Source organism: Thermobia domestica, chromosome 16, assembly GCF_964235325.1.
Source record: "Thermobia domestica chromosome 16, izTheDome1.hap1.1, whole genome shotgun sequence".
Classification (NCBI taxonomy): Eukaryota; Metazoa; Arthropoda; class Insecta; order Zygentoma; family Lepismatidae; genus Thermobia; species Thermobia domestica.
In genome coordinates, this window is record NC_137469.1 from 1,640,027 (window position 1) to 1,655,869 (window position 15,843).

General features: G+C 36.5%; 1 protein-coding gene across 1 annotated transcript in view; it reads right to left on the minus strand.

Annotated features, from left to right (window-relative positions):
- Positions 1-15,843, minus strand: part of LOC145673328 (pickpocket protein 28-like) — a 75,054-nt gene that overhangs the window by 31,509 nt on the left and 27,702 nt on the right. The gene's annotated exons all lie outside the window — the stretch shown is intronic.

Sequence of the window (15,843 nt, forward strand, 5' to 3'; positions counted from 1 at the left end):
ATTTTCCTAACGAAATCGTTCTATGTGTATACATATGTATTCAATACTAAATATTACTACCAATATATATCAAAAATGTATCTTTATGGAATGGAAATTAACATCGAAAAGTCGAAAGACATGAGAATATTCCGTGGAAATACGCCCTTACGGATCAGAGTAGAACAAAAAGAACTTGAAGATGTCGATAATTTCAAGTATCTGGTAAGATTTTGACAAGAGACGCTTACTGCACCAAAGAGATCAGGTCAAGAATTGCCATAGCTAAAGAAGCATTCAACAAGAAAAGGTCAATCTTAACTAGCAGGCTCAATATTGGACTTAAGAAGAAGTTGGTTAATGGACATTACGGAAGTTAGAGAAGAAATATTTAGAGAGCTTCGAAACGTGGTGTTCGAGGAAGATGGAGAAGATAAAATGGACAGAGAGAGCAATAAACGAAGATGTTTTAAAACGGATAGGAGAAAAGAGGACACTTCGTAGAAAGGCCAATTGGATTCGACACATCTTGAGAAGAAATTATCTTCATACCGCCATAGAAGGAAAGATGGAAAGGAAGCGAGGAATAGGAAGAAGAACACAGTTGATCGATGATTTGAAAGATAGGAGAAAATATTGGGAGTTAAAAGAGGAAGCTGAAGATCGACAAAAGTGGAAGAAACATTCCAGGCCCAAATCTAAAATTAAAAAAAAAAAAAAATCCTCATTAGTCCTAGGACCTGCCGAAAGGCAGTATAGTTAATAATAATAATAATAATAATAATAATAATAATAATAATAATAATAATAATAATAATAATAATAATAATAATAATAATAATAATAATAATAATGGTTTAAATCATAGCATGTAAGCCTTTTTGTTAGTGGTTCCACTTCTGCTATAATTTTTACACTTTAAATCTCAATTTGTTTCACATTGTTTGTTTTCTCTCCTGTTTTAAAGCGTGTTATTCCACTTGTAACTGGTTAATTTCTAGTATTATTTTCACACTTCAAATTTTTAACCTGTCCCGTATTATTTGGTTTCTTACCTGTATTAAAGCATTTTAGGCTATTTGTTAATGGTAATACTCTTGCTACTATTTTCACACTTTAAAGCTGAACCAGGGGCGGATCCAGGACGGACTCTTGGTGTGGCAGTGGGCTGTAATACTACTACTTAGAGCTACTTTTAAGAGATCTAAACTCTGGGACGAGTTTTATTTATATATAAAATAAGAAAGTTTCCTCTTCTGGGGGCTGATCGCCTCCACTCCTGGATCCGCCCCTGAGCTGAACCTGTTTCACACTGTTTGGTTTCTCACGTGCTTTAAAGCCGTGTTATCCCAGTTGCTATTAGTTACACTCTTGCTATCATTTTTACACTGCATCTGAATGTTTTTTGCATTGTTTGGTTTCTTACATGTTTAGAATATAGGTAATTGAGTATGTTTCTCATTTAGTTACAATAGGCTTAACAGAGCCGTTAATATCATTAGCAGTCTTAACACCTGTATACAAGGACGCCCATCAGGAGGGTAAGGTGGGGCTTTTGCCCCCTAGAGGAAATTGTACTTCAGAATATCGAAAACCCAATAGAATTTTTACATTAATTACAGCAAAATTTGAAACTATATTTGAAACGTGACCTCTACCTGCCCCCCTTGGAAACCACAGCATGGGCGCCTTTGCCTGTATTACTGTCATGGCAATTGATACATGATCTACTATCAACGAATAAAGGATACTGACTGATAACATCGCAACAGATGCCTATGTGACACAAATATATTGATTTTGAATATAACAAATTATTCAACTGTGAAAAACTTTTTCACTAACTCCTTGCTTTTATAGATAGCACTATTAGGACTGCTCCCCCGTCTGTCATCTTGCTTCAAGAACTCCGCTACAGCCGGTCTTACGTCGTAGTTTGCAGTACCTGTTCTATTTAGCGATGTCATAAGTCGGTCATTCGTCATGTTTTCACTCATCGATAAACGATGAATACTTCGAAGCTGGTTATAGTGTGAAATAGTTCGTACAACTGACATGTTGTGAAGTGATATTGTAAGTAAGGCAGCAAGAAGTTTCTGCAGCATTCTAGAAGAGACTGGTAATAGTCTTCTCAGTCTCACAGAATATTTCATTCCTGCATCAGCACTATCCATTAGTAATGGTACTTCTTCATTTCCTGGCTAGTTGTCGCATACATTTGAGGCAAAAGTCAGTACTTTAAAAAAAAATATATTGCTTAATATTGCTTCTACTAATGGACGAGCAACATTTATCATCGACTATGCTGAGACGCGTACAAAGTAGTCTGATTGGAGCTGAGAATGCTGCCATCTATGTTCAGTGGAACACCAAGGAATTTTAAGCAAGATTGTACTACTTCTGTTCGAACAGCTTCCCAGTTTCTGTTCCTACGAGTCACATGCACATTATGATTTGTACGGCACTGTAGCCTCTGTTCATCGTCATTCACGTTGTCGCTAACTACGCAGTCCTCCTTTCCACCGAGAAAGGGATTCTCCAACATTAAGTTCAGTTTCCTTAATGCTGCATCTCTTGTTGTAAGAACATCAATCAGTAGAAGATCAGAGCATTGAAGAATTCTCTGCATCTTCTGGAAGATTCTAGTGATGACATGCATGAGAACTACTATTAAACTGCATGGAATTTTCAGCCCACGCGTCTAACATCCCTTTGGCAGCAGCTCCATCCTTCTTCTCCCCTTCCCTGACAATTGCCTACCAAACATCCAGGTAAGTTGTGGACTACTGCGGTAATCAATGTATGCAAATGTTCAGCAAATCGTACCTCGAGGTACGCAGGAATCGTATTTAAATTAGCCATTGTTTTGTGCAGCATTTTTGTTTTTGTTTTCGAAGTTCTGAAATACGTTGCAACATTTTTCAAATTTGACAGAAAATGTGTCATTTCAGGAACAAAGTCCAACATATGCTCCATTACAAGATCGAATATGTGGTAAACACGTCAAACAGTAAGGACGTCGGCGTCGACACTCTGAATCAGCAGCTTCTCGCTCTTAATCTCACCGTTATCAGAAATAATGAGTTTTAATTGTAACAAACCAAAACAGTGTTGTAAGCTGAAGATAAGTAAAAATTCCATTTGATATAAATTAAATATCTAAATAAGTTGTTTTCTTCTGTTTTTTCTTCTCAGAGATTATTCAAAAGGTATATAAGCCAAACGTCATTTGGATCGTTACAAGTGAGAGTTTAGCTTCAACCTTTCCCCCTTTACCTCTTTAGTCGGTCTATTAACTTTCTCTTTATTAGAGTAGAATGAAAGTGCTAGGTATACAAATGAGTACGCAAAACGAAGGAAAGAGAAATATCTGAAATTTTAAGAATAAAGCTCTCCAATTTTATATCTATCCACAGAATACAAGCTAATACATATAGTCACAAAACCTAAGTACATTGAAGTAATTTTAAATTTACAGTAGGGGAGACCGGGGTATTCATGAACACTTAAGCTTTGACTATAAATAACTCTTTTGTTTTTAGAGATAAAATTAAGATTTCTTGTAGATAGAAAGCTTGGAGTTTTCCTGTTTACTAAACTTTAGAGGAAAGTCAAAAATAACATTTTTTTAACAAATCAGTGAAATGCTTTTAAAATGTACCTATGTTCGGGATTGCCCCGGTGGTCGGGGTAATCCCGAACATACTGTTTACTTTAAATTTTCCTTTACGAAAGAAGCGAAATTCATTAAAATACATTCAAATTATACCGTAATTTAGTATTTAAATCTTTATTAAGAATTATAATTACAAATATAACTCAAGTTAATGAGAAACATGACTAGACCTCATTATCTTTGAAACTATTACAAATGAAAGGTAATAGGCTAAACAAAATGTACTCTTATGAAACAATGAGCGGAAGATCATTGGATTCCATGTTAATCAGTAGGTCTACATCTCCTATAGCTTTGCTGCTGAACAGAATGTTAAATTTAAAAAAAACAAATAAAAATATCCCTTACTATTAGAAAGAAGAAAAGACATTTTACGAACTGTCAATTTTGTGCAATTAAAAAATGACTTGTGAAAGTTTTTTTTTTTTCGAAATGTTATCTTAATTAGTTTCAAAGCGGCTGATTAACTCATATTGGACTTATATCGAGCTCTTGTAAGAAGAAATGAAAGTATGCTCGAAATGTTGCGCTCCAATAGGTAAATTTTTGGACAATTTTTTGTGGCAATTAAAACGCAATTCTTGTAGCTTTCTGAACTCCACGGGAAGACAACCGGTGTGTACTCAAGCAACGGCAAATATTATTGAGACTAGTGCACCATTTTTTCTAAATACATACAAAAACTTTACATTTCCATGAAACTATATACATTAATAGGCCATTTCAGAAAAGTGGGGGAGCAACTGACCCCCCCAATCGCCGCCCATGTGTGTAACGATACCAACTGAAGCAGACAGTGTAACGTTTACTCAAGTATATTTATTCTAAGAAAATCAAGCTTCACTTTACATTCCATGCTCCAGTTCGCATTCTTCAACAGACACGAACAATCACACTATTTCCTACAACGATAAGCTATATAGGAAATATTGGAACAAATAAATCTTCATTCATTTCCATAACCATTTTCATTAAAACGTTAAGTCCACTGGACCCTCCTGCTTCACCTTGTCCTTACTCGGATTGAATGTAATACTAGTTTGTAAAGACCACCTACCTCAAGTTCAACTATCTTTCCCCGCCCTTTTATATCCTTTAGACTAAAGGAAATGAAAAATATATTATGAAATTAACCGGCGAAGATGTTTCCTGCACATGTACCGTTATCAACAACAACAATTATCAAAGCGATGCCGTTAGATGTCAGACACAAATGAGAATGGTAAGTGGTTGCTTGAACAATGTCGATCAATGTGTTCACGAAGATTGTTGCACGTGCCACTGTAATGTCTTCACGAATAATCCCTTCGTAGATGGTTTTCTACGGCACACAACATTCTTGAACTGCCCCAAAAGTTAAAACTCAAGTGCTAAATTTAGCGACATTATAGAACTTGAAATTCCACTTTATAACGGAAGTCCGATTCTCAAATATCTAGCGTGCACCGGCCATTTTGTTTTACTGTTATACGTACATGTTACAGTCATCTGTTGAGGAAACATTATATCGATATCTGTTGAGGAAAGATCATATTACGAATTGTAAGAAAATTTAACTTCAAAAGCAATACACAGATACCGTTATTAAATTGTGTACACATTCTCTGATGGTTTCTGTGTATTACTCAGTTACTCTACCTACTTTACTTTGTCATACTCTCATTAATATTAGTAATGCCAATTCGTTAACCACAAAACACCAGGAAATGAAAACACCAATGTTTTTTTATTCACCTCCTTTCTCTGGGAGAGCTATTTCCCTCCACCCACCTCACCAGTCCCACCGACCAGTTCCCACCCTCCCTATTCCCTACCAGCTTTCCACCCCAATTACCCACCGGCTTTATAGGGTGGCTGAAAGAATAGATAGATAGGAGGAAAGCAGGCAGAGGAGAAGGCTGGCTTCAGGGCGGGTATAAGGGCACAGAGGGCATCAGGTCGGGATCAACATTTAGGATTCAGGCGTCAGGACAGATATCAAGAACCCCAGCGTCAGGTCAGACAGAAGCACAGACACCCAACCAGACAGACAGATAATATGTCGTGGTAAGGCTTCTTCTTCTTTCTTCTTCGTCGAAAGAACTGAAAAAGAAATACTAACTGTTTGTGGATGTGTTCGTGAGAGAAGTCGCACCGGTAAAAATTAAGTTTTTTTCGCTTGAAACTAAAAAAAAAGATAACTTTCTTAATGCACTAATTGTTGTATACAACAATTAATACATTAGATAATATTTATTCTTTCAGTTTCAAGCGATAAATCTAACTTTTACCAGTGTAACTTCTCTCTCGAGCCACCTCCGTGTATAAAAAGTGTTTGTGTGCTATCTGCAGGCATAAAAGGTACTATATGTGATGCTTATGAAGAAAAGCATATTGGAAGAATAAAGGACTTAGCTTTCAAGATTCACTCTCTCGTCATCAGAATGTATCCAAGACCGAAGAAGAGGGAGAATACTAGACAAAAGTGTCACTATCATCATATTGAATCATGTGCTAGAAGGTTAATATGAAAGAACGTGAGGCGAGGTCAAAGTATTGACTAGATATTCAGAGAAGAGAAAACATTAAAGATGAAGGCACGGCACACAAAATGTCATTAGATAACCATGAGACACAACAACTGTAAATTGAAATATTGCAGAAAGAGAAAAGATTCGGGTGGAAAGAAACTGGAGGCAGTGTGGTCGGTGATTAGGGTTATGATGGTGATGATGATGATGGGAGGAGAAGAGTTATGATTAGTTAATTAAATTATTTATTTATTTAACTTTTTATTTATATTTTTTACCTACTGTAACTTATCTATTTAAGTTATTTATTTTATTTATCTATTTATATTTTTTATTAATTTGATTTACCACACTGTCTCCACCCTTTCACCACCTCTTCATCCTAATGATCTTTCTCTTTCTCTAATATTTTACATTACAGATGTTGTATCCATTGGGTTCTTTCGAGTGATTTTGTCGCAGACGTGTCCACTATTCAACTTTTTCTCATCTCTCGATTCTAATCAGACTTTGACCTGATAGCACGTTCTCCCAACATAACATCCTAGTAGAATATTTAATATGGCAAATAGTGGCACTTTTTTCTTCATTTCTTCACTCTGTTCTACATTCTGATGGAGAGACGTCCTCATGGAAGCTGTAGGAAACGAAAGAAATAATATTGAAGGGTGTGAATTGAGAAGCGAGTGGTTGTAATCACAATGTATAAAAGAAATAGTATTGGAACAAATATAAATTGAAGAATCAATTATTCTTACAATACAGAGAGAGATTATGAAGAAATAAAAATAATTGGATACAGAGAAAGGAGAACGAAGACACATTCAACACATATTGAACAGTGATGCCCACCCCCCCTCATGTTCATGACGCACCCCCCCTCAAATGTCTATCCGTAGGTGTTCTTCCATGAAAAAAAAATCTTTTCGATTAATTTTTACACCCTCTCAAACATATTTATATAGATTTTACCCCCCCCCAAATATTTCAATGACGCAGTTTGCGTCATAGCCCCCCCTTGTGGGCACCCCTGTATTGAAGAAAGCAGAAGAATTATTTGAAGAACAATCTGAAAGCAAAAGAATTTTCCGAAGAAGATCAGTCATTTGTGTAGAAGTCTGTAAATGCTACAATACTTACCCATCTGGATCGAAGCGCGAGGTCCCTCGCTGCATCAGTGTTTGTGATGATGAGGAATGTAGGCGTTTGGATGTGCGTACGTGTGTATGTTGTGTATATCCACCCGCCAAGCCAAGCACCCACACCCCCACCCTCCCTTCTTCCAAGGCCCCCTCAACCCATCCGTCAGCCCATCTCCCCCTTACCGGACCGTCTGCCCAGCGGCCCAAACACCCGACCTGTCCGCCAGTCTACTCCCCTGCCTGCCCATCCAGTCACCACCAATCTTCCTAAGATCTCTAGGAAGATTGGTGGTAGACATACCCCATCCATCTATTGATCCAGCCACCCCACTTAATCAAGCACCCACCCCTAAAACCCCAAGCTAATTCTTTTAAGGAGGGTTTTTGTATATTTTTTTTTTCATTTTTTCAAACAGACATTACATTTTAATAAATGAGACAGTACAATAATTGACTTGATGTTTTCTTCTTGGCTCCAATCCAGCGGTGAAAACAGTCATACTGATAGACACTCATCAATCTTCAACTTCTTCGTACTAATTCCAAATAAAACATAGCATCCATCAACTCAGCTTCTTTACGAGAACCAAACAGTTAGTGTAGTGGTATTGCGTTCTCAGAACACTCAGCTAACAAAATTTTGAACTAGATGACATGGGCGTGACATTGAAATGTTGGCTTATTCTTCTGCCAACTCTCTTTCCAATTTCCACAGCTTAGTTGGTTGATTAAATTCACCAAGAGTAGTGTCACCAGCGATTATTCGAGAATCATAAGATATTTAGATGCTTTCTTGTAGCTATTGATTCTTTTGCAATTTTATTTCTGCTCTCAGAAACAACCAGAAACAGAAACAGAGAAAAACTTTTTGTATAACATTTCGTATAGTTGGTGGGTTAATATGTGTCCTTGAAATTCCAAAACAACTTGCATATGACGACATCTCTGAATCGATTTCACTCAACAATTTGTTCATTTTACATCTTTACAACTTATTTTTCCGACGACAACACACTCAGTTTTATTTCCTGCAGAATAGCAGTTTCTATCTAACAGCCTCCAGTTAGATGTCAATATAAAATAATTCAGGAACTGTGAATCACTTATAAAGATCGTATGAAGAAAACATTCTACATTCCTTGTTGAAATTTATTACAATTCCAGCCACTCTGATCATGGAAATTTTATACTCTGTTTACACAATGCTATATATGATTCCATATGGTTCATCGTCAGTCAGCAGTTGGTCTATCTAACATCTTGATTATTTCATTCAAACCTCAGTACAAGAAAAAAGTGATTTCCAGTGGTAGACAAAAGGCTCCAGATCTGTTGAAAAAGAGAAATTTTAAGAAATGAAGATTGTCAAGAACCTTTTATAGTTGACGGTCTTCAAAGTAATCAACCAGTATGTAATATCTTTATGTACCGTATGTAATCTTTTGGTGACGACTGTACTAAGAAATCAAATTCTGGGTTTAGAGGGATTTAGGATTTAGATTTCTGGGCTTTCGGCATCTAAGGCCATTTAGCCTGTGACGTATGAGAGATAACGTCCCTCGGCGAGCACACTATCCGGAGAAAGGGAAGGAAGAAATGATTGGGGAGGGAAGGAAGCGGCCTGGGACCTATAAGTTAGGTACCACCCCGACATTTGTCTGGTGTGAATGAGGAAAACCCAGGAAAACCTCATTTAGGGTGGGTGGCCTGAAAAAGCGTGTTACACTTTTACGACCGAGTGACCCCACCGGGAATCGAACCCGGGACCGCTAGCACTGAAGGAGAGAGCGTTAGCGACTACGCTACGCGGGGCCACAAATGTTGGGTTGTTAAGGAATGATTTGAAACCGTGAAAACGATACTTCCTCAAGAATCAGAAATGGATGTAATCAGGGGCGTCATTTGGAGAGAAGAAAGAACGAAACAATTGCTTACCACTTAGTTTGAGAAATGCATGTTTGTAATCAATATAATAATCTATCTATTAAAATGGTAGAAAAATTTATATCTTTGTGGCCAGTCCTTTCGAACATGAGATCTTGAAAACCACAAGTACTAGTGCTATTTTCGCTGGTCGATTCCAAATTTTGTGTAGTTTTCCAGTTCTCATTCAAATTTTCAGAAAACTTGTCTTTATTTTATTATTCCACATTTTAGGCGTCGTTTTGAGTATTAGTTTAATATTGCTACTAGAACGTTAAGGTTGATATCCTTGTGAAAGGCAGCCAGTAAAGGAGCTACGTATAGCGGGTTGATGGACATTTCAGGCGCTTTCCTTTAATCTGAATGACAAAACCTATTGCAAGGTGGCAACTTCGAAGGATTGTGGACCCATAGTGAGGCGTACTCGGATATGGAATTATAACAAAAAATATTGCATTTGATAACATCTGTCACTTATCCAAGTTTGCCACAAACTCCCCCCAACATTCTATATATTAAAATACTACATTTAGGCAATATGTTCGTCTATAGCAATTCACTCCCTTTGAGAGTCTTCTTGTCCTTTACTAAGAAGTAGGAAGGAGATTCACGCTCGTACTAGAACTGTGCGCTGTGTAAATAGCGCAGGTTCAACTAGTAATAATAATAATAATAATAATAAAAAGTATTTCATGAACGAAATAAACTGTGAAGTTACGATATACGTATATCACGGAAATTTTGCGTACGTTGCACAGGTAATACATCCTTTTTGAAAGGTTCTTTTTATATATACACAGAGGTTGATTCTGCTATATTGATCCGAATTTGAATGTGTCTCTTGCCTAGTAAATGCCATGTTTCCACCAACAGATGTATTCGATCTGTAGACCACCTCTACTGACAATTACCCGGTATCAAAAGTTTTCACTGCAGGTGGCTGTGTTGCATCTGGACCATGGGTGTTGCATCCTACATCTTTTTTCAGACTTTCCATAGGCCGATGACGGTGCGGACTCAACGATGGGATAGGCGCCGGTTGAGGAGTCGAAGAGCACAATAGTTTATTGGGCTGGCATCTCGATTTTTGACAAGAATGTCAGAGAAGGAAATTGTCGCAATTGCAGTTTCTTGCTCCATACGGCGATAGAATTCCAGCAATGTTTTCGCCGTGTGCCTGAATACCCTGTCTTGTTCATGGTTTGTTCTTACAATGCTGGGATTTCATGCTCGTACATTTCAGTCAGGACATGAGTATGGTAGGTAATACACAGGATTGTTTTTGACGTTTTGCTCCAACTTTTGGAGACGCAGTTTGCCTCTGTACGAGAAAGCGGTTCATGAGCGCTTTTGGGAAACTCTGTCTATATGTAATGTTACGAACTTTACCACAATCTGTAAGATATATCCACGCTTCACCAAGAGTAACAACGAAGTTTCACCGACCACCCGCGAGATGACATTCATATAGCCCCCTTGCAGTTCCTTCTTCTCTCAACCACATGACACGGTTTCAGAGCGTGCACACTGCTTTTGCAAACGACTATGAGACGTGAATGATACGATTGATAATCGCATGCAATATGCGTCATCTGTTGGCCATCATACACTGTGTGTGGGGGATTTTTTGGAAGATCGACGTACGCCAAACCACACGCAATAGCGGTCAGATCCTCTCCACTGAAGGTCAGTTTTCAAGTGTTCCCGTCAGTGTGGTGGACCCAGGGCTCTGTGTTGCATATTTATGTATAATATGATTCAGAGTGGCACGATTTACTGTATATGTAAATCACACTCTTTACACATTTCTACCATACACGGCGCTGTGAACGGTCGGCATCGGAAAAGGACAGAATGGACCTCTCACAGAATCTGTTCAGTTTCGTTGGCATCAGACTACGGTCGATCACACTGCTCTACAGCATGACTAATGCGATAGATTGCTTACCTCATGGCAATCTCACAGGGATGAGTTGCGTATGCACGGTTCAGATGCACACTGACTTCGGCTTAATATAAATGAATCAACCTTTGTATATGGATTGTATGTGGATATTTTATTTCAAGTTATATGCTTATTTGAATTCAGTGATTTACCTATCACAAAAGGATTCACTAGGCTGGAAACATTGGACCGTTGCTTCTTACCCTTCAATTTGCCGTTGAAAATAATTTGGATGATGTGTAGAAGGAGGAAACAAATACAACATCAACTACTACTATTACGGTACTACTACTACTACTACTACTACTACTACTACTACTACTACTACTACTACTACTACTAATAATAATAATAATAATAATAATAATAATAATAATAATCTGGACTTTTCTTTGGCAATGCGCACTCAGTGGTCGTAGTTTAAGGGAAAATGCCCTAATTTAGGGAAATTTCATAGATGGATTTAGCAAAAAGGGAAATTTTCGATACAACGTTGAAAATCCAATGAAATTCTGGCACTGGCTGATTGACCAATATAAATGCTTACATTTTCCTTTGGTTTCCAGAAATAAAACAATACAATTGCTATAGTTTGTGTGTGTGCGCGCTCAAAGTAGCATAATTTGCACCCATTGTTGGTTGGGTATATTTGTGTGTATTTTTTTTTTTTTGGTAGAAAAAGGTAAAGGAAAAAGTAGAAAAATAGAAGCAAAAAGCAAATGAATACATTAAATGTGGTTTGTGTATTGCCTTTAATATAAATTAATCTTATCGCATAACTACTATCATAGAAATTGAATACTCAACAAACTAGAGAAAATTTGATAAGAAAAAGGAAAATTTTGGGGTAATTTGAGGGAAATTTTCTTACGGAAACCTACGAAACAGTGTGCGTACTGCAGCACCCATTTTTAAAAAGCTATTTCTTTGTCAATTTTATTTATTTATTTATTTTTGGTTTACGAAATTAACATTTTACTTTAAATTGATTAGAACACCAGAACAAGAGTGTATTATATGAATTAAAAAGGTAATAGAACAACAGATAGCACCACACTAATTTTTGCATTTCTTAAATTTTGACGCTTGCCTTTGCAGCCAGTGATAGGTATTTATGGTGGGTACACACATTTTTTCTAAGATAGGAGCAATAATAATAATAATAATAATAATAATAATAATAATAATAATAATAATAATAATAATAATAATAATAATAATAATAATAATAATGTGAATTTACAAACAGTTTGAATTATTATAGTGGTTACAATCAGAAACTGTTGCATTGTAAATGACACCGAACAGTGAAATAGTGTAGAAATTGTTTTCAAAAAATATATCTTTTTATGTTAAGTGAAAAAATACTCACCAAAATGTTGGTTTCACGGAGCACGGACCCCAATGGATCCAATGTGAAACCAGTCTTCACTTTTGAATCATAAACTGAATAGTTTCTGAGACCTTGTAACAGACATGTAGTTGACATATCACAGCATTTAATAACGAACAAGGAATAAATTATTCAAGTATATATGGTAACGATTATATTTAGCAATGCGCTATTGTTTGATTGTAAAACAATGCAAAAATTATGAAGAATCTTAAATACTGTTAAAAATTATAAAACATTTCAATGATATCTTTCATAAGGACAGAATTAATTTTTTTAAGACAATCTAATTGCGTCTGAAAGCTATTATTCTGCACTGATATTCAACTTCAATACCTATACTGCATACTTCATTTTCAACATTTTATTGATAAAATAACAGTTCATCCTACCTCTTCTATTTATTAAGACACAAAACAAAATTTAGTTATTATATTTAAAAAACAGTTTAAAAATTTCAATAAGTAAAGAACATTAGCCAATAGGGAAGAAAAAGGATGAATATGTGGACACAGAGTATTTAGATGAAAAAAAAATCCTATTGGAGTAATATTCAATGACAAAAAATATTATCGTATAAAGATTAATAGTAGCAGCAATAGCTGTACTGAAAATATAATGGTTAGATTTCGTCCAAGAATTATCATTTACAATTTAAACTAAATCTGTAGTTGGCTGTGTGCGAGAATTCAGGTGTATGATGCAAGAGGTTTCTGCTTCAATCCCAGAGTAGGCCTATGTGGGTTTGTAAAGGATAATATCGTGTCTGTAGTTTCCTCAGGATTCTCATTTACTTCCACATTATCATTCCACAAATGATTACATAATTATTCCCTTTCATTACTTATTCGTCTCCTGTAACCCAATGGGCAGAACCGTTGGAAGCGAAACTTAAAAAAAAAAAAAAAAAAAAAGTCATTTCATTCTGAGAAGTTCAGTTAGTCATGTATTTTAGGAGTCAAGTTGCATTTTATATGCGAATATAGGTGTGATAAATCTTTCTATCGCGTTGATAGAAGCCTTTAAAATTCGAGGTGGAAGAATGTCTTTTGCACCATTACCAAAATTTTAATGACTAGCGTATTGCTCGACGCTAGTTCAATCATTCTATTAGATGGATTGACACCGTACGCAGATGAAATTATTGGAGATCTTCAGTGCGGATTTAGACGAAATTGATCAACCATCGACCAAACATTTACCATTCGCCAAATACTCGAAAAGAAGTGGGAATACAATACCCCGGTACATCAACTATTTATTGATTTTAGAAAGGCATACTACTCGGTTAGAAGAAAAACATTGTACAACGTTCTTACAGAACTTGGAATACCCAGAAAGATAATTAGACTAATTAAGTTATGTTTAAATAAATCCCAAAGTAAAGTCCGAGTAGGAAAATTTTTGTCCACTAGCTTTCACGTCGAGAATAGCCTGAAACAAGGAGATACGTTATCGCCATTATTATTCAACTTTGTTCTTGAGTACGCTATAAGGAAAATCAAAGATAACAACCAGGGTCTAGAGCTGAATGGTATTCACCAAATTATGACATATGCTGATGATGTAAATGGGGGGATGACAGGAGAATAGTAGAAAGAAATGCAAAGGTCGTATTAAACGCTTGCAGGGACATACTTTTAGAAGTAAATGCAGAGAAAACTAAATACATGGAAGTCCGTCGAGACTGTAATATTGCAAATTATGGATGCGTTAAAATATCAAACAATACTTTCGATAAAGTGGATGCTTTCAAATATGTAGGATCAATATTTACAGACCAAAACCATATTCACGAAGAAATTAAATGTCGACTAAAAGCAGGGAATTCGTGTTATTATTCAGTTCAAAACCTTTTGTAATCGCGAATTTGTCGAGAAATTTGAAGCTTAAAATACAGTATATCATGTCGGCGATAATCATGTGTGTTGTGCTGTATGGTTGCGAAGCATGGTCGTTTACTATGAGGGAAGAGCGGAGACTGAAAGTGTTTGAGGACTAGATCCTAAAACGAATATTTGGGCCCAAGTGAAATGGGAATGGGGAATGGTGCAAACTTCATAATGAGCAACTAATTCATAATGTTCGGTAATTTATATCATTTACCGAACATTGTTAGGGTCATCAGGTCTAGGAGGTTTAGGTGGGTAGGTTAGGTAGCGAGAATGGAAGAAAGTAGTGACGGTTTCAAATTTTTAACTGGAAGACCAACCGGGAAACGATCATTAGGAAGACCTAGGCCCAGATGGGAGGACAATATTAAGATGAATCTCACAGAAATAGGAATACAAAGTAGAAAGTGGATCCAGTTGCCTAAGGATAAAAGTCAGTGGAGAGCTATTGTGAACGCGGCATTGAACCTTCGGGTTCCTAGATCATAGAGTTAGTTAGTATTGACCCACGGCAGTATGCATAAAGTTACTTTATACCCATTCTCTTCTTACTGAATACCTACAGATGGCAGTTTATTTCTTCAGTTTTGTAAACAGTACTCACATTAGATTTTTACTGAGAAAAACAAAAATACAAAATAAATCATTTTTTAATTCAAAAAATACATTTGAATTTCAACATTTTCAGGAGGATCTTTTTTTTTTTTTCCTTTCGGGGAAAATTCCTGTATCTCCTGCTAAGCCTGCAGTATATCCATACTGGAACTCTCCGGCTGTGTACTATTAATTAGAGTACAACCAATGATTTTCATAACCGGCGCCGGTAACCTCACCCCAAATTAAACAATAGTTCGTAATTTACGCAAACCTAAGATCGTTTGGTGTTTTCCAATCTTCAGAAAGTCCGTATTATAGTCTTATTTAAATAAACACGTGTTTAAACTCGAAATCTTGTAATACACATTGCAGTAACAAGTTTTCTTTAAATTAATATCGGAGCCATGAACAATGGCTCCCACGGCTGACATATATAAATTCGGGTAGGCGATGCTCACAATAAGGTGTGCTAGAGACATCTATACTATCACTAGAGTTATTCTATTTCAAGTGTGCTCTCGGAAAATACGTGAAACATACTTCGGCCCCACCCCCGCCGCGCTCTTATGGAGGAAACCTTCCGTTTACTTTAGGAAAAGAAGTGAATGACGTCGGCTGTGTTGTCAATTTGTCATTCAGTCGTTTGGTCTTGACGAGTGAAGATCGTAGGCTACTTAGAATGGTTAACAAGACAGAGCACAGCGAAGTACGTGAAGCAATTCAATGTGGCAACCCTGTCCGCATCCAACCATTCAAGGATCTCGGCCACAGCAACTTGTGCCTCCT